Here is a 20,670-nt window from a genome sequence, read left to right as displayed (position 1 = left end):
CCATAATTCCTGGTCCTGCCGCCAGGGCTGCTGGGAGCGGTAGTTCAGCAACATCTGGAGGGCCAAAGGTTCCTCACACCTATTTTTTTTTGCTACTTAGCATGGCCACATTTGTCACATTGAGGGGAGACAAAGATACATTCCCTTGTTATTGCAAGAACTTTTGATCCCTGAGACTAAACAGACTGCCAGGAAAGCAGTAGGAACCTTGGGAAAGGCACTTCTATTTTCAGGGCTTGAAACATTCCTGATGCTTCAAGTAATTCAATCCAAAAACCTAAAGCCTGCCTGCAGATGTCAGGTGGCATAGCAGGGGCTTCTGCATTGAGCAAACAATCCTGATAAGGGCCTTAAAAGGGGGGTCCCAATTCACTCCACTTATCTTTTCATTGTGCCCTTCAACTTTTTTAGGCAGTTCAAAAAAGCTGCCTCTTAAGCCTTACAATATAGGGCCAATATGGCTTCTCAAATGGCCTAGGCCAGCCCTTTCCTCAAGGAGTCTACGACTGCATTCAGATGTGGAATTTATTGTGTTAGGTTGTTGTTGTTGTTATAATGCTAGCACTTCTGTCCTGATTTCTAACATTTCTTTTACACTGCAGTGCCTGCTGTGTTATGGAACTGTGGCTTTCTGATCGATAGACTGCCACATCATGCTAAATTTCAAAAGGCAGGAAAGAACTGTACACTGGGATGCCGCCCTAAATTTCATTACATGAAAAATTACAGTGCAAAATTCCCATGTTTTCCCAAGTAAATTGGGTTGCAAATGAATTTTTTTTCCTGGAAGCAATTAGCATGGAAATGAGCACTAAATTTCCACTAGGTTTCCAGCAGTAAAATTATATTGTGTGAGAGATCACATAAAAGGCAGGAATTATTAGTCAGGAAAACAGAAAAAGCCTTCTCATGTCATCAATCAAGCTTGGATAGCTGAAGCTTTTCAACTGGGCAAAAGCTCTCTCTCATATTTCCATTTCATCCCTTCCTCACAGTAACCCTGAATCTGTGGGGTGTCTGTTTGTTTGTTGAACAATCACAGAACCAGGCGCTTTCCCCCCAAAGCACTAAGAAACTGCCTTCTCTGGAAGTCTAATACATTTTACAGCCTCGATGCTCTAAAATGCCTGAGAACCTAAACTAAAACAAAATGGGCCATGGGGTGTGGTAAGGGAAGATAAATCCTGGCTTTGAGTTATTCATCATTATAATCAGCACAGCTTCATTAGGCACCAGTAACCCTAAGAGGGATTTGTTAACAGGTAGAACGCTACAACTGTTCTTGGCACAAGCCCACTTGCCACCAAATGAAAAGAGGCAAAAAGATACACTTGTTTGACTGTTCCACCAGACACAATAAGCTGCTGTTCAAATCCATTATCCAAACTCGTTATTCACTAAGCCAATCTCAGATGTCTAAAACAGCGCTCGGGGAACAAAGCCCTGCATGGAATTAAGTAAATGGACTAGATTGATGGGCTTCAAAGAGCTATTGGACACGTTAAAACAACAATTTTCCTAGCAGGCCATAATAAAACAAGGGGGCAGGAGTCAAGCACAGAGCAGCAAAACTGGGCTGCTACTATCCAGCATGTTCTACAGAAGCTTCCATCTACAGCTTCCAAAAAGGAAACTGCAACTTCTCAAATCAGTCCTTTTGACTGAAGTTGACTTCTCCACTTGCTGGAATTGCCAGACTTGTTTTGCTCTGGGGTTGTATACCAAAAAAAAAGGGGGGGGTATTGCTAATTGTGCTCATCTGCTTGGCACACCGAAGAATGGGTCTGGCTCGATCTGCAAAAATTGCACAGCCCCTCAGTTTCCCACACCTGCTCTAGAGAACATTCAAGCCAGTTCCCCCCTTCCCCCCCAAAGAAGCAAAAACACCAGCTTTGCATGACAAGAACCATTTTGAAGACTGCAGCACCAACCTACATGATTCTCAGGAATATTAAAGAATAGTTTATCACAGCCTCAGTACTTTCACAGTGAGCAATCCCACATACATACTTAATAGTCAACACTGAGCTGAGTATTTCAATGTCTTTTACTGGTTACTGTCAATGGCTGTGGGTCAGCAGAAGAGCATCCACTTTGCATGCAGATGGTCTCAGGTTCTTTCCATGGCATCTCCACATAGAGCCAGGAATACCTCCTGTCTGAAACCCTGGAGAACTACTGACAGTCAGTACAGACCAGCCTTTCTCAACCTTGGGTTCCCAGATGTTGTTGGACTACATGTCCCATCATTCCTAGACAGCAAGGGTAGAGGTCAGGGGTGGCGGGAGTTGTAGTTCAAAAGTACCTGGGAACCCAAGGATGATAAAGGCTGGCACAGTGGTACCTCTGGTTATGAACGCCTCGGGTTACGTTTTTTTGGGTTGCGAACAGTTTTAACCCAGAAGTGAGTGTTCCAAGCTCTTGGAAGCCTCGCTGCTGGCCGGAGCCAAGCCCAGACATCCGTGGGGCCTGTGGAGGCTCCACAACTGGGCTCCAACCGCGAGAGCTCTCCAAGGCCTTCACAACTGCCTGGAGCCAGGCCCCGACATCCGCAGGATGCCCAGCAGGTCGCATCCCAGCCCCAAAGATAGGTAAGGAACACTTCCCTAACGAAGACCAAGAGCAGTGAAGCTGTTAAGAAAACGAAGGTGAGCCTGGACCGAAAAGCCCTTTACCAACCCTTGCCCCACCCCCAGCCGTAGCAAGATGGGTGGCACCTAGCCAGGTAAGCCCAACTACCCTGTGGGAGGGGGAGAGTGTAAAATTTTGGGATTCTGCAAGGGATTTGGGGATTTGTTTATGTGTGTCTGCCCTGTGCCTTTGCCTCTGCTTTGCTCCTTCGTTTGGGGGACTTCTGGGGGACTCTGCCTTCTGACATTGTTTTAGGGATTGTGTGGGGTTTGGGGTTCAGCTATTGGTTGACTGTGCGACTGCAAAAATGGATAAAAGCCCCCCATCCAAACAATCATCAGTGCATGTAAGAAAAAAATAAAAGTTGATTTTTTCATCTACAATACTGTCTTATTTATTTTATAGTACAGTATATTGATTATTGAGTTCATTTTATGGATCAATGGTCTCGTTAGACAGTAAAATAGTAAAATTTGTGTTGAATTGCTGTTTTAGGGGGTGTTTTTCATCATCTGGAACGGATCAATCCACATTTCCATTACTTTCAATGAGAAAGTGTGCTTCAGGTTAAGAACGCTTCAGGTTAAGTACGGACTTCCTGAACCAATTAAGTACTTAACCTGAGGTACCACTGTATAGACAATACAGTTAGACCAATGGTCTGACTCAGTATAAGACAGCTTCCTGTGGTCCTAATTATTCTGTCATTTATCAGTGAATGTGTTTTCTGATTTTAAATTGGCTGCATCTTAAATATTGTTCTAGATTGTTGAAAGTTACCTTGGAAGGGCTCTGTCCTAAGAGGTGATCTATAAACAATAAAAAATAAACAATACAATGGTTCTGTTGTTTCACTATGGCATGCAAGGAAAATGTATGGTCAACGTGATCAGTCCTTTAGCATTCATAGAACAGTTGATCACTGACCAGATTGGCTGAGGCTGATGGGAGTTGGAATCCAGTAACAAATGGAAGGCCACGGATTCCCCATCTCAGATCCAGGGGGCACCTACACCTAGGGATAGTTGTTATCTGACACCTATTTACACAAGAAAGTTGTATTTTAAGTTAATAGTCACCATACCATAATATGTATGTGAGCACTGCAACAATTCTCATCCAATAGCATCAACAATAATTAGGTTTAGAACTTGTCACTTTTGTTTAATTTTGGCATAGTGACATCATTTAGCTGCATTAATTGATTTGTCAAGTTTAAACTCAATTAACTTCCCCTTTCAATGTGAAGCAATGCACACATCCCTGAACCAAATTAAAGCTCTGCTTTCTGCTTTCTATGTTAGAAAGTCTTAGCCCTGCATTCTATAGACACTTATCTAGGGCAAGCCCCATTGTACTCAGTGAGACTTGTTTCTAAGTAGAAAGCCACAGGATTGTACTCTTAAGCAGTTTTTGAGGTTGTGAGTGACACTACTGATTTGAAGTTAGGAAAGGATTCAAGAGTTTGCAAGACTGCAACTTGTCTGTTACTGTTGTTAACTTCTTTGGCAAAAAAGGTAAGTAAAATTCTATTCTATTCTATTCTATTCTATATTGAGCATATATGACAGCCAGGAACACTGGAAAATAGTTCCTTATGCACTGAAGCAAGACTCAGCAGAACAGCTCTAGAAAGCAGTTTCATCATGCCCCACTTTTCTTTAAAGGCAGACAGGACAAAAACAAGAATTTTTAGCTTAGCTGTAATGCAGAAAGTATTTGCTGTTGCACTGTGTGCTCTGCCAAAGTGGTATTAGACGTAAGTAGCTGAAAAAGGCAAATCAACAGGAAAAACAAGAACCATAAACTTGGTCTGTAAATAATTATGTATTCAGCTTTTACCAAATTGTAGGGGGTGGGAATTAAACTCCTCTCCCAACAAAGCAGCCAAATTATGGCAAGCAGAATTTTTAGAGGAGGATGGAGGGTTGCTGCTGGTGTTAAAAATAATAAACGGCAGAATGCACAAAGTTAAATGCCTTGCAAAGGTACAAGTCTGATGCAAGCAGTAGGAGATTGCAAGGGGGAGGGGAACTATTTAGCAACAGAACACTCAAAACAGATGCCCACTCCAAAAACGAGATTGCTGTGAGATTTGATACATAAAGTCAAAGGGGGGGGGGACTCACACTGTCCACCATAGGACCAGTTAAGAATGACTGTTTGGAGCTGAAGAGGAGACATGGTACAATAAAAGAATGAGTACTGTGATCATCTAGCTGAGGATGAAAAAAGAATTGGGGGGGGGGAGAGAGACACGATTAATTTATTTCTTGAATTTCTATCCCACCTCTTAAAAATCCCACCTAGCTAAAACAGAATCAAACTAAGAATTTGACCAGGCAATTGTACAGCCAGGAATCTTTCAGACTCCAGTCTGCTGACAATACCCCTGCCAAATCCAAACATCCCCAGCTTGGAAAGGGAGGAAGAAGCCACAGAAACAGTGCGGCGGCCTGGGAAGTGATCCTCCATTCACCACATTTCCTCCAACTGCAGGAATATGGAGGCCTGATAAAGTAGCCACTGGAACTGGCCTACAGACTGCCTGACAATCATCCCTGGACAAAAGGAATCTTCATTTCCTTCTTCCCTTGATTTCTTTCCCTCTATTTCCCATCAGGGCTTGGGCAGCCATTTTAGAAGGCAGGAGTGGAAAAAGCCTAAGTAGAAGAGGGCAAATAAACAGCTTCATCCTGGCATGCCTTTCATGTTTAGCAGCATATGTGCAATTTATGCTGTCTCTGCAGACTGAGGGGTATGTCAAGCACCCTACAGCAGCTCACACATATTGCAGAGGACAGAGATTTAAATACACCCATGTTTTCCGTGAAACATGCTTGCTGGGGCTGATGGAAGTTAGAGTTCAGCAAAAAAAATAACAAGATGGCCCTGCAATTCCTTAGTTGGAATTGTAATGGGATGAATATGCCTTTGAAGAGACGACAAGTATTCCATATTTTGTACAGAGAACAACTGGACTTGATTTGTTTACAGGAAACTCATATAACTAGAGCCCATAGGAGATTGCTTATGAATAAAAAATTGGGACAAGAATTTATTTCGTCGGATAAAGTGAAAAAAAGAGGAGTTGTGATTTATGTAAAAGAGAAATGGGCTCCAAAAATGATGTTTAAAGATGAACAAGGAAGATATTTAGCGGTGGAGATACAGATACAAGGAGAAAAATTTTTGATAATAGGGATCTACGCACCAAATGAAGGTAAAGCAGAATTCTTCAAAAAACTTCACGAAACTCTGATGGACTACATGGAATATAATATGATAATCATGGGAGATATGAATGGCGTGGTCTCCACAAACATGGACAAGACACAAAGACTGACACTTACTAAAGAAGGGAGACTCCCTAAGACTTTCTTCGAAATGACTGAAAATATGGACTTAATAGACATTTGGAGAACAAGGAACCCTCTTGAAAGAGAGGGAACCTTTTTCTCCCAAGCAAAGATGACCTGGACCAGAATCGATCAAATATGGGTGACTAGTGGAATGGCTCCGAAGATCAAGAAGGTAGAAATCTGCCCGAAAACCTGTTCCGACCATAACGCCGTGAAGATGGAAATGAAAGTTACAACAACTGGTCAGTTTAGATGGAGAATGAATGACACCCTGTTTCGAGATAGAGAGTTCCACCTGAAGGCCCAAAAAACCTTAAAGGACTATTTTGAAATCAACCTAAAGGGCGATGTGGAAAAAAGAGTGATCTGGGATGCAAGTAAAGCTGTGATGCGAGGGTTTTTGATTCAACAAAATTCAATAAAGAAGAGAAAGCAGAATGAGAAAAAGGGAAAAATTCTGGAAAAGATAAAAGAAGGAGAGAAAAAATTAAGATCAAAACCAAAATCCCAGGAGATTTTGAGGGAGATTAAGCTTTATCAAACACAATATATGGAATTGATGAACCAAGAGATAGAATGGAAAATAAAGCAAATGAAACAAAAGACATTTGAATCTGCTGACAAATGTGGTAAACTTTTGGCATGGCAACTTAAGAAAAGACAGAAATTAAATACAGTTACAAGTCTAGAAGTGGATGGAAAGATTATATCTAAACCCAATGAGATAAGAAATTGTTTTGTGAGCTATTTTAAAAAACTTTATTCCCAAGGATTACAAAATGAAGAGGACATAGATAAATTCCTTAATAAATTTGGATTACAAAAAATCTCTCAGCAAAGCAGGGTGGATCTAAACCAGAGAGTGACAGAACAAGAGATAGAGGGTGCCATTCAGGACATGCAACTGGGCAAATCTCCAGGGCCAGACGGACTGACCTCCAGATATTATAAGTCTTTAAAGGAATGGTTGATACAACCGTTAAAGGACGTCTGTAATGAGATTTTAGAGGGAAAGAAGGCACCCGAATCGTGGAAAGAAGCATATATTTCACTCATACCAAAGACAGAGACTGAAAAGACTCAACTGAAGAACTACCGCCCAATTTCGTTACTCAATGTGGATTATAAAATTTTTGCAGACATTTTAGCAAAAAGATTTAAAAGAGTATTGATGGAGAAGATTCACAGAAACCAAGCAGGCTTTCTCCCAAAGAGACACCTCTCAGACAATGTTAGGAATATAATAGACATTTTGGAAAAGTTAGAGGTGAATATAAATACTAAAGCAGTTCTAATATTTGTGGACGCGGAGAAAGCCTTTGACAATATTTCGTGGAGTTTTATGAAAAAGAATCTTCATGGGATGGGGGTAGGACAAGGATTTGAGAATGGTGTGGGTGCAATATATTCTGAACAAAAAGCCAAATTGATTGTAAATAATGTAATAACTGAGGAGCTTAAGATAGAAAAAGGAACACGACAGGGGTGCCCAATTTCCCCATTGCTTTTTATTTCGGTCCTGGAGGTGTTGCTGAACATGATTAGAGAGGACCAGCAAATCAAAGGTGTAAAGGTCGGAACTAAACATTATAAGTTAAGAGCGTTTGCAGATGACCTTGTATTGACTTTGCAAGAGCCAAACACTAGTACAAAAAGAGTGTTGGAAATAATCCAACAATTTGGACAGGTAGCTGGATTTAAATTGAATAAACAAAAAACTAAAGTCTTAGGGAAAAACCTAACAGATATGGAGAAGAATAAGTTTCAAGAAGAGACAGGTCTGATGGTGGTTAAGAAGGTGAAATATCTAGGGGTTAACTTAACATCTAAAAATCTGAATTTGTATAAGGATAATTATGAAAAATGCTGGTCAGAAATCAAAAAGGATCTAGAAATATGGTCAAATTTGAGATTGTCAATGTTAGGTCGAATTGCAGTGATTAAGATGAATGTATTGCCTAGAATGTTATTTTTATTTCAAACTTTGCAGATTATTGACAAGATGGACTGTTTCAAGAGGTGGCAGAAAGATATTGCGAAATTTGTCTGGCAGGGCAAAAAGCCCAGAATAAAATATAAAATATTAACAGATGCAAAAGAAAGAGGGGGATTTGCCCTGCCGGACTTAAAATTGTACTATGAAGCAGCAGCATTCTGCTGGCTGAAAGAGTGGATGCTCCTCGAGAATACAGATATCTTGGATTTAGAAGGTTTTAATAATGCATTTGGTTGGCATGCATATCTATGGTATGACAAAATTAAAGTGCATAGTGCCTTTAAAAATCACATTGTAAGGAAAGCGTTGTTTAACGTTTGGATGAGATATAAAGATCTGTTGGAAAACAAAACCCCTAGATGGTTATCACCCTTAGAGGCCAAGGCCCACAAGAAAGTCAATATGGAGGTCGGATGGCCAAAGTATTGTGAGATTTTAGAACAAGATGGAGACAAATTGAAATTGAGGAGCCATGAAAAACTAAAACCCAAAGTACAGGATTGGCTCCACTACTATCAAATAATGGAGGTTTTTAAACAAGACAGGAAAATTGGCTTCCAGGTGGAAAAATCAAAACTTGAGACAGAATTGTTAGAACCCAATATTAAGAATCTGTCAAGAATGTATAACTTGCTGCTGAAATGGAATACACAAGACGAAATAGTTAAATCAGCCATGATTAAGTGGGCGCAGGACATTGGTCATAATATTATGTCTGCTGACTGGGAAAGGTTGTGGAACACTGGTATTAAATTTACGGCATGTAGTGCTCTAAAGGAAAATCTGATGAAAATGGTTTATAGGTGGTACATGACCCCAGTTAAGCTAGCAAAAATTTACCATTTGCCTGATAACAAATGTTGGAAATGTAAGGAAACTGAAGGTACCTTTTATCATCTTTGGTGGACATGCCCGAAGATTAAGGCCTTCTGGGAGATGATATATAATGAAATGAAAAAGGTATTTAAATATACCTTTTTAAAGAAACCAGAGGCCTTCCTCTTGGGCATCGTCGGCCAATTGGTGCCAAAAAAGGATAGAACTTTTTTCATGTATGCAACAACAGCAGCAAGAATATTGATCGCAAAGTATTGGAAGACACAAGATCTACCCACCTTGGAAGAATGGCAGATGAAAGTGATTGACTACATGACATTGGCGGAAATGACGAGCAGAATTCGTGACCAGGGAAAGGAGACTGCGGAAGAAGACTGGAAGAAATTTAAGACTTACCTTAAGGACTATTATAAACTTGATGAAGCTTAGAATGTCGAGATCTTATGGAGAGAAAGGGTTGCAGTAATACAAGATTGGATTATGAAATGACTATGATGAATTAGGATAGGAAAAAACATTTATAAGTTGCTATAAGATTTGGACATGAGGATGCAGAAAGGGGAGGTATGGGGGAGTCTGAGGAAAAGAAGTTTATGAAAGAACATTAAGAAATTATATCTGTTTGTTTGTTCGTTTTGTGTATGTTTGTCTGTTTGTTATAAAAACTTATGTAAAATCAATAAAAATTTTATAAAAAAAAAAAAAAAATAGAGTTCAGCAAAAAAAGGAGGACCGAAGGTTCCCCATGCCCAGCCTAGGAGGAGACCAAGCACAGAGAAGATGTTAGACAAGACAGAAACAGTATGATTCATACCAGTCAAAAACAAAAGAAGTATCTCTCTCTCTCATGCTCTACAAGGACACCAAAGTGCTTTCTTCTTCTGGTGCAAGCAAAGCAGGCTGAACCACACAGAGCCTGCATGGCAGGAACATGATATTGCAGAAAGTCTCAGGATGGACCGAGAAAACCTTTTCTCAGCACCATCCAAGGCACGATGACTTCTGCAGCCACTGAATGTTGAGAATCCAGCAGAATGAGGGCTCAGCCTGGAGCTTGTCCAAAACATGACAGCTGTGAAATCACCCCTTAGGGTGTACGCCCATACTGAAGAAGGAAGTCAGCATAACCCAGACAGGGATTTCAGTGATTAAAATACTTTTCTTTAAAAACTCTATGGTTCCTGGAATTCTTTGGAAATTAAAACGATGCTTTAAAATTGAAACTGGTTTAAATTTGCATGAATATGTCACTACTACCACCACATTATCAGTACTTTGGTTATAGCAATAATGGAGGTGGAACTGATTATCTGAACCTACTGTTTGCAGGGATACGTTTTGAAGCTGGACTGTTTGGTGGTAGCCTCCATAGAATGGAAGCGGGGGGACGACGACTGCTTGAGGGGGGAATTACACACCATAGGTTAGCCATCCCTGATAAAACATACAGAGATGGTCATTCCAAGCCCAGAACGCCTACTAGGTATTGTCGGCACAGTTCCTATGTTGTTTCAGCAGTCTTTGAGTTACAGTAGCCAAGTGTTCTTATGTCTTCTAAACGAAGACACAATAGGGCATTCAGCAGTGTAAACTGTAAAATAATCATTTATTTCCATCATTCAGGCATACAATCCAACCTAGGAAGGGGCTACTATGAACAACCAGATGGATCTTCCACAGGGCACATGACTGAGAATGGCAAGCATGCACCCATGTCCCAAGACAAGAGTGCCTGGTTGGGTGGTCTGAGGAAAGAGTGTGACAATTGACAAGATAAACCCTGGGAGAGTAAACAACAGGCATCCACCACATTTTAGACTGATAGGCTGTAAAGGATCAAAGCCAGCCTTTCTCAAACTCGCATCCCTAGATGTTGGTTAGACTACAACTCACATCATTCCTAGCCAACCTGGCTAGTGGTCAGGGATAATGGGCAAGAACACATAAGGACCCAAGGTTGAGGGATGGCCAATAGGCACCTTACACACCAGATTTGGCTCCAGGAGCAATTTTAACTGTGGTAGGGCTATCTGCTCACCACCTGCCTGAGAAAGGGTAGGATGTGCCAGGGACTGGTTGGATGCAGAGGAATGATGGGAGGAACCAGCTGGGGAGGATGGCTCACAGCCCTGAGAGTGGTCATGGAACAACAATAAGTGATCAGAGGGAGAGGAAAAGGAAGAGGAGGTGTCAGAAGCTGAAGAGGTAACCGGGCTTAGTGAGCTGGGAGAGTGTGTGGCAGAGAGAAGTCCAGAATCAGAGGCAGAAGCTGAGGCAGGTGAGTGGAGGAGGGAGAGTCACAGGCATCTCCCCCTCCAGCTGCAACAAGCTCTCCTCCCCATCTCCCGGAACCAAAGGAGGCATGAAAAGGGTAAAGAATTTTAATAGGCCAAGATACTCTACACCAGGCATGCTAAACCCTTGACTCTCCAGATGTTGTTGGATGCCAACTCCTATCTGCTCCAGCCAGTCTAGCCAGTGGTTAGGGATGATGGGAATATGAGCCAACAACATGTGGAAGGCCACAGATTCCCCATCCAATGTTAGTGTAATCTAAAAATCAATTTGAAATGATCACTGCATGGTTTGGTCCCTAGCAACATGCTTTCTCCCAGCAACAAGGTTTCCTTAGCAACAGACTTCTTTATTAGACGTGCTCTGAAGGAGAGAAGAGTGGCTGAAGAATAGAGAGGATGAATGACTATCTGTACATAGTTTTACTTTATTTTCCTTAAGACAGTAGTTGTATAATCTGTAATGTTAATTCTTCAATAAATATTTTAAGCAGAACTGGAATGGGGGAGGTATTTACTCCTACACGGGAATTCACCAACAGATGAGCTGAACCAAGAAAGAAGATTCTGGAAGACTTTTTAGGTGACTCTGTTGACTGAAAAAGGAACTTCAAATGATTGATAGAATGCCCTGACAATCCCTGATCTATATTTTGTTGCTATCTCCCTTTGGATTTTATTAACATCCTGGCTGCACTGTGTGTTGGTGAAGGTTTTCCATTTCAGCGGAGGATCCAGCTCCAAGTCTACTCTCCAGAGAATGGAGTGGCTCCACAGACTATAGCAGTTGGCCATTCCAGCTTTAAACCACAGATGCTACTCACAGGGAATTGTCAACTAAAGTTTAAGGCAAAAATGTGCATGTTGGGGAGGCACCAGTAATTTGAATCTGTTTTAATCATCACCCTGGGCAATGCTTATTTGATGAATGGCCTGATCCCTAAAGCAGTAAAAAAAAACCTCAAAAAACTGTTAAGATACTGCTTGGTCACTCGTGTACAATGCAAACCTCCTGGAAGGAATGAGTGTACAGTGATACACACACAGGGATAAGCACACACATAGGGAAACTTCAGACTGCCCAGTCCAATGACCAGATGACATCTACAGCAGGTCCACGTGACAAGCTGAGGGAGAATGGGAAAGTAGGGTGACCGTGCATAGCTGTTTTTTACTTTGGCACAGACTAGGTAACAATGAGCACGAACTCTAGCAACCAAAATGCTACTACAGTGGTACCTTGGGTTAAGTACTTAATTCGTTCTGGAGGTCCGTTCTTAATCTGAAACTGTTCTTAACCTGAAGCACCACTTTAGCTAATGGGGCCTCCCACTGCTGCCGCACCACCGGAGCATGATTTCTGTTCTCACCCTGAAGCAATGTTCTTAACCCGAGGTACTATTTCTGGGTTAGCGGAGTCTGTAACCTGAAGCGTATGTAACCCGAGGTACCACTGTACTGTCCTTGCAAATCAGGGCAGGCTGTGAGACAAGCAAGGAGTTCAGGATAGCTAAATGAGAGAAGAAGAAGAAAGAGATATCCCTTGTCACAGGAAAACACTTCATAAAAAAGAGAACGCTGGAAAGGGAAGAACATGTGGAGAGACAAGCCAAAATCACATTCCTGTTAGGGTGGAGCTCTGTTTTTGCACAGCTGGTAACATGTATTGGCTTATGACAGGGCACCAAGGCTCAAGCTTTGAAGGCTGGAAAATAGTGCTCGGTTTTATTTTTTTAAAAAATGATGGGGCGGGGCGGAGAATGTTTCATCCAACTCTGACTCCAGTGGAAGTGCTTCTGGAGAACACTGAAGCAAAATGAGGCTAAGAAGACATGCCTCTCTCTGGTTACTCGAAGGGAACGCAATGAAGATCACATTAATGTTAACCAGGATTTGGGGAGTGGGTAGAAATAAAATAAGTTTGTCCATTCTCAATTCCTTCCTTCCTTCCTGAAAACAGTTTTATATTCAGAGGAGGATGAATTGTCAATTATTCTCTTCACTCTGTATGTCTGTCCTGGTGGAACTGGTTAGAAAAGTTTCCACATCAAGAATTTGGAAAGAGACATATCTCAGGCAGGCAGAAGGTCCTGCATTCAATCACCAGCATCTCCCAGCATCACTGGGAAAGACTTCTGTCTGCAGTCCTAGAGTCACTGTAGACAATGCTGCACACACTGCTTCCTATGTTCCTAAAACAAATCCTTTAATTCCTCATTTTAGCACCCACATGAGCAGACACATGCACACACTCTGGCTAGGCTGCAAATGCAAATTGTGGATTTGCTTCCAGATGCAATTCCCCATTAGCCAAAAAAGATTCCTCACTTCCCCATCCCTCCTATTTTGGTGTGTTGTCTTTCCACTCCATACGCCATAATTTTCACCAACACTGTAAGGTTGCCATTTTCGCAAAACATTTTTAAAAAGAGAGATAGAGACAGCTTGCTCATTGCATATGTAAGATTATTCATATACATAACATGTATTGGCTTATGACAGGGCACCAAGGCTCAAGCTTTGAAGGCTGGAAAATAGTGCTCGATTTTATTTTTTTAAAAAAATGATGGGGCGGGGTGGAGAATGTTTCACCCAACTCTGACTCCAGTGGAAGTGCTTCTGGAGAAAACTGAAGCAAAATGAGGCTAAGAAGACATGCCTCTCTCTGGTTACTCGAAGGGAACGCAATGAAGATCACATTAATGTTAACCAGGATTTGGGGAGTGGGTAGAAATAAAATAAGTTTGTCCATTCTCAATTCCTTCCTTCCTTCCTTCCTGAAAACAGTTTTATATTCAGAGGAGGATGAATTGTCAATTATTCTCTTCACTCTGTATGTCTGTCCTGGTAGAACTGGTTAGAAAAGTTTCCACATGAAGAATTTGGAAAGAGACATATCTCAGGCAGGCAGAAGGTCCTGCGTTCAATCACCAGCATCTCTAGGTAGCTTCTGTCTGCAGTCCTAGAGTCAGTGTAGACAATGCTGCGCACACTGCTTCCTATGTTCCTAAAACAAATCCTTTAATTCCTCATTTTAGCACCCACATGAGCAGACACATGCACACACTCTGGCTAGGCTGCAAATGCAAATTGTGGATTTGCTTCCAGATGCAATTCCCCATTAGCCAAAAAAGATTCCTCACTTCCCCATCCCTCCTATTTTGGTGTGTTGTCTTTCCACTCCATACGCCATAATTTTCACCAACACTGTAAGGTTGCCATTTTCGCAAAACATTTTTAAAAAGAGAGATAGAGACAGCTTGCTCATTGCATATGTAAGATTATTCATATACATAAGCCAGCCATGATTTAACGCCAATGCTAAATCCATTGTGGTGAAGAGTGGAGTTGATTTAAAAGTCTGCAAGGCTCTTAAGGTTCATTAAAGCAGGGATAGGCAGACTTGCAGCTTGCTGGACCTACTATGGGTTTCTGCTAGAAGCCCAAGATCCATTACTGATGGAGTAAAGAATTAAAGAATTCTGTGAGCAGGACTTTGTTCTGGCTACCAGAACCGAAAGGAGCTCACAAGTATTCCACACACAAGAAAATGCATTCCTGATCAGCATAAGCTTTCTAAATTTTAGAAGTATATTTTGTAGGGCGGGGGTTACTTTTGTCGCTACTATAGCTGATCAACTGGGAATATGACATTCTTGCTGATCTACTGCAAAACAACCAGAGTTCTGCTGCATATCCAGATCTACATTCTGCCCACTTCTGCTTTAAAGAAAGTCGGTTAAATTGGGCTTGTAATTAGTTACTTGCCTGCAGCAAGTTAAGAACCGCCTCTAAGCAACCAGAAAGGGAAATCTTGTTACTAAAACTTAATTTATATTCATACTTTTTATATTGTTGGCAAGCCATTCAACAAATGATTAATGTAAATATTTATAAGTACACAGGCTAGGTTCTTATAGGCATATATTAATTTGTGAAAAAGCAACTGACTTGCAAACGGGAAGAATCACATTTTCCCAAAAAACAAATATTGCATTTTGAGCACGGGGGAAATACAGTATCTCTGCCACAGCAGTCATTTCTTGACTCATTTAGTTCAGATTCTTCACACCTACTGGGAAAAAGTGGGAAAAAGCCCTGACACACATCTCACTCAAGTTGCTCCTATGATGTGTGATACACCCTGTAATTTAGTAGCTAATAATTTAGCAATGGCCTGGAACAGAAAAGTAACATCAAAATCTAGTGCCATGTGGTATAGAAATGAATAATAATAATAATAATAATAATAATAATAATAATAATGGTGGCCCTTTCACATTTTTTTTTTTTTTTTGCAACTAAAAGTAAAAAGGGGAAGACTTGCAAAGGAAAACCAAGTTTTTAAATTTCCATGCACTCTTCAAATTCCTTGTTTCATTTCCCACTCTTCTTCTTACCCCCAAAGTGCTGAACGCTTTTGAGACTCCAGGATCCAACAGGAAATATTAAGATAAACAGGATGTCATTTGAACCAGTGAGCAGCAGAAGGATAGTGGACAGATTGGTCTCTCATATTGTTGTAAGAAAGTGACTTTTCAGATACTCTCCTTCCCACAAGGGAGATACAGAAGGAAGCTATTTATTAGCATAGCTACTTCCCTTGTGCTCATCAATACAGGACTGTTTTCCTGTCAGCAGCATCTTGTCTACCCTAATTTTAGTGCATTTATTTTTGCCCGGAAACATTTATCTCCACCAGAGGCTATTTGTGGGTTATCAAAACTTTAGGACAGAGGTTTGTGGTTCCTCCTTCCCCCAAAAAACTATAAAAATCTACTGAACTACAGTAATTCCATATCTGCTTTAAACCTAGCCACAAAACACAAGCTCAGATGGAAAGGTCTTAAGACTACTTCTTTAAGGACACTTGCCATGTTACTAGCGAAAGAACACTCTCTGGAGGAACACCCATTCGAAGATCCAAGGAAATTTGTATCTAACAATGCATGCCTGTTTCAAAGAAATCCTGCTTCCAGATTCTTTCATGACACTAACCCACCAGCAACCAGCCTACCAACTCACTTGCCTGCCTGGATCAATGTGTAATAAGATAGTTTACAGGGCACCCTTGGGGCCTTGCCATGGTGCCCACAAAGCCTCCCACGTCCACAATCCCTGCCCACTTGAGGTGGTGATGAGGGCTACCTTTCGTTCCTTGAAAGGTACACAGAACTGAAGAAGGAAATTTGAAGTGTGATGCTGCTGCTCACTTCTTCTTTCATCTCTATGTACTAGTCAAACCTCAAATTATTTTACTCAGAATCCTTAGAAAAGCAAAGTGTGTGTGCTTTCTCACACACCCTTAGATGGAGGGGCTCAACTAAGGGAGAAGGGACACAGCAGCAGCCATAGCACTCACTCAAAAATCTCAATCTCAATCCAAGGGCCTTCTGGCAGTTCCCTCACTGTGAGGTTACAGGGAACCAGGCAGAGGGGCTTCTCGGTAGTGGCACCCGTCCTGTGGAACACCCTCCCTCCAGATATCAAGGAAATAACCAACTATGTAACTTTTAGAAGACATCTGAAGGCAGCCCTGTTTGGGGAAGTTTTTAATGTTTGGTGTTTTATCGTGTTTTTAATATTCTGTTGGAAACCATCCAGAGTGGCTGGGGGAACCCAGCCAGATGGGTGGGGTATAAATAATAATTTATTATTATTATTATTATTATTATTAATGTGCCTAAGATTGCCAAATGGTACATTTCCTGACACCCATAAAGTTGTTGAGCCCACAAAGTTGTTTTTAGGAAGACCCCAAAATTGTTGAGCCCAAAAATAGTGATTTAAAGCTTTTTGGAGCTGTTTCCGCTGCTTTTTCCATTGCGTTGCCATACATCCGGGTTTTTCCTGACATTTTGCCAATTTGACAAAATTCCTCCAACACCATTTTTACACCCAAAAACCAGGACATGTCAGGAATTTTCCCGACATATGGGAAGCCTAAATGTGCCTTAAAAGTTTGGCTCCCCTGACTTGCACACTTCTATTTCGCATTAGTAGTTCATCAACCAGGTGGAAGGAAACAAACTTTGGTAACAATCATAATTTTCTGGTGAGTGAGTGGGATGCTGTGGTCTACCTTTTTGTTGTTGTTAACTGTATATTACTTGTTTCAGGGTATGTGAAGGTGTGTTGCTGTGAAGGGTGGGCATCACCAATTTTTCTTTCTGTAAAATGGTCTCTTAAACCAGCCTCTTAAATTTCACCAGTCTCTTAAACTTCCATATGTGCTCTCTGGTTAGGAAAAGTTGGGGACCCCCTGCCATAATCAATCTCTTAGCCTCCTTTGATTTCACTAGTTTACTGGGGCCCAACTGAGATTAGGGGACAATGTTTCTGCGCAAGAGGGAAACTCTGCTCCAAGTATTCTGGTGATAAAAAGTTGGAATGGATGATAACATTGCAAAGGACTTCTACTGGACCTCCAAAAAGACAATGGGGCAGGAGGTCTGATTGTGTGAGGACTGAGTCACCTCAGTATACAGCCAGCATTTCACCAAAAAATGTCCTTCCCCCTTGCAATATAACAATTGAAATACCTCCCTAATGTTCAGGAATCTTTATCTCCATCTGGTAAACACGCAAATGGCAAGCAATTCAGACGTTTTTGCAAACCCCTCCTGTGATGAAAATGCTATTGCTCAAATGTCAGGGGGGAAATGGTGAAATTTAATGTCCTCCCAAAAGAGGACAGGGATGAGGAAGAACTCAGTTTTTACAACCATTTGCTCATGAGAGTCTTTTTCTTTTTCCTTGGACAAGTTGTTCTGTTCCTTTGACAGCACACAATGCAATTAGCTTGGGACAGGCATCTCAATTGGCAGGATGAACGTAGTGATTGTTGAGGCAATGGATGGCTGATTCAGGAGATGATGGGTTCAAGTCCAGGATGGACTTCTACCAACATAGTTCTCCAGAGCTCCTGAACAAAGTAGTCAACACAATAAACCTGTCTGGGCTGTAACAAGCTAGAGTGCAAAAGTGTGTGCAGCATATGATGGAATTTTTACTCCAGACACACACAAACCAAGAGCAAGAGAGTGAGAGAGAGAACAGCCATCTTAGGGAGAAAGCAGGGCTCTTCTTATGTTCTCAAGGCAATTTGATTTTTGTTATATGAGAAAAGAGGCCTTTGTTCCATGAGAGAGAAATCTCTCTGCTTGCCTACTGGATCTACCCCAGCTCACCCTACTTCAAGAGAATCTAAGGCAGCACAGGAATCCAGCAGCCTTTTGCAATGAGTGAAAAGGGAAAGAAGGACGGCTTTCAATTAGTGAAAGATTTCATGGGGGGGGGGGTTGCACTGAAGCAAGCAAGAGCAGAGCAACAAAATGCACCAGGAGCTCTTACAGACTGAACTACAAACTTAAAACTGGTTCTTCCCAGGGAACCCCATAAACTGATGGTGCTACAGAGGACATCAACATGAAACCAGGACTTCTCAGGGGTGGCTTCCCAAATGTGGAATGCTCTCCCCAGAGAGATGAGCCTATTGACATCACTATAAACTTTCAGGGACAGGGTGAAGACATTCCTATTCATCCAGGCACTTTACTCCCAATTTGTGTTTATATTTTAGTTGGAAGGGGTAGGATGTGCCCTTTTTATGTTATTGCAGGATGAGCACTTTCAAGTTATTAATGTATTTTTAAAATTGATACTTGTATGCGTTTTTTTAAAAAATGTACGTCATTTTGAGATGCTTTTTGTAGTAAGCAGCATATACAATATTATTGTTATTGTTATTATTCGGGGAGGAAAGTCAATTATATAGAATATTCAGCATCTTCACCCAACCAGCAATCTTCTGGATTACCTGGAGGAAACAGTGGGGATTAGAATGACATAAGGTTGATATATATGTTTACAGTGCAAATATTCCCCAAGGCTAGGGAAGCATTAGAGTTCAGCAGATTACACCAAAGCCTAGGAGCCTTCCAGGATTTCCAAGAGCAGAGCGAAGCAGGGCATGTTACTACCACCCTTTTTAATTATTTGCCTGGTTTCTTTCCTGTGTCAACATTCTGCAGATATATACAGCCACACTAACTTTCACTCTTGCGGGATTGTCACACAATGAACATATCGTTGCATTCAAACTGTATCCCACAACATGTGAATACAATGTAGAGGGCTGTTTCTGCAGAGGATTACAGAGGATGTTTGCACTATCAAAAGACATTTTTCCTTGCCAAAGCATCACAGAGAAAATAGATGGCATATTGGTGCCCTGGACATACTCAGATGTACATTTCCCCATGCAACTATGCAAGGCCACACCCCCATGGATATTCCAGGGTCTTCTTTGATTCCCCCCCCCCTATTTTTATGATTACGATTTAAAGAGATCATGTACAGGTACACCCTACAACTAGGCAGCATGAGGTAATCAGCCTGGGGAGGCAGACTTGGGGGTACCACTAGAAGGCAGGTGGGTATATTGTAGCCTGGAGAAGATTAAAAAGAGATACGATAGTAGGCTTCAAATATCTGAAGACTTGTTCCTCTGTTGCTCCAGAAGACAGGACTAGAAGAATGGATAGAAAATCCAAGTGGGAGGTTTTGGCCAGATATTGGCCAACAGTATTGGCCAACCTGGTGCTGTCTAGCCGTTTTGGACTAAAACACCTGTAGTCCAAAACAGCTGGAAGGCACCAGGTTGGCGAAGGCTGGATTAGGAGACACCTCCAAGTGGTAATAGCAGTTTTCACAGAGGAACAGACTGCCGTGGGGGAGGTGGGGGGGGGAGAGAACTCCCTTTTGCTGGAGGTACTTAAGCAAAGTTATCTGTCAGGGAAGCTGCAGTTGAAAGATTCCTGTCATTGAGCAAGGGATTGAATCAGATGATTTCCAAGGTTCCTTCCAACTCTATGATTCTATGAAGTGATCAGTTGTTTAGTTTCTTATTAAATATTTCCCTCCGAAGGGTACAACATTTGCAGTCTGGGCCTCTGTCATGAAAATATCTTTTTCAGATATGGCATAGGAAAAGGACAATAGGGAGGCACTTCTCCAGAAAGAATAAGACTGTTTCTGATCTCTAGTATTCTTCCTGTCTCTCTTCCTACCTTCTGTACAGGTATAAACATCTACTATAGTTCGGCTGTAGTTGTCAAAATCTTGGAATTGGTAGCTCACATGGATAAACACTAAATATTTTCCCCCAGTGGGTGTATTCTGTCAACAACTCTTATTAATTAATGATACACTTCAGAAATAACAATATAAAACACAGGGTGGGTGGGTGGGTGTTTTAAGGCATTCAGTCCATAATAGCATTCTACAAGCTAGACAAGTTATCCTTTAAAGAGGTGTTGTGAATTTGCATCAACGTTTATACCTCTTCCCATCCTAGTAAAGCTTGCTGAAGTCTGAATGCTAAAATGATGGGAGTCACACAACAACTAATCTAGCCTGGCATATATATTTCACATGGCAACTGTATTTAGCTGGATTAGGCCAATGGCCCATCTAGTTCAACATCCTGTTCTCACAGTGGCCAACCAAATGATGGCAGGATATCCACAAGCAGAACATGAGCACAGCA

At 41.5% G+C, this 20,670-nt stretch overlaps 1 protein-coding gene and 1 long non-coding RNA gene across 4 annotated transcripts in view; one reads left to right on the top strand and one right to left on the bottom strand.

The window, feature by feature from the left end:
- Positions 1-20,670, bottom strand: part of LRP1 (LDL receptor related protein 1) — a 326,669-nt gene that overhangs the window by 296,700 nt on the left and 9,299 nt on the right. The gene's annotated exons all lie outside the window — the stretch shown is intronic.
- Positions 1,892-5,202, top strand: LOC310700264. The gene is made up of 2 exons (XR_014522545.1): positions 1,892-2,648; positions 4,942-5,202. It is a non-coding gene; the product is annotated as an uncharacterized lncRNA (long non-coding RNA).

This window comes from Podarcis liolepis (assembly GCF_965112155.1).
Source record: "Podarcis liolepis genome assembly, chromosome: 2".
Lineage (NCBI taxonomy): Eukaryota > Metazoa > Chordata > Lepidosauria > Squamata > Lacertidae > Podarcis > Podarcis liolepis.
Note: the sequence above shows the minus strand (reverse complement) of the source record. Positions and strands in the feature narration are given on the sequence as shown.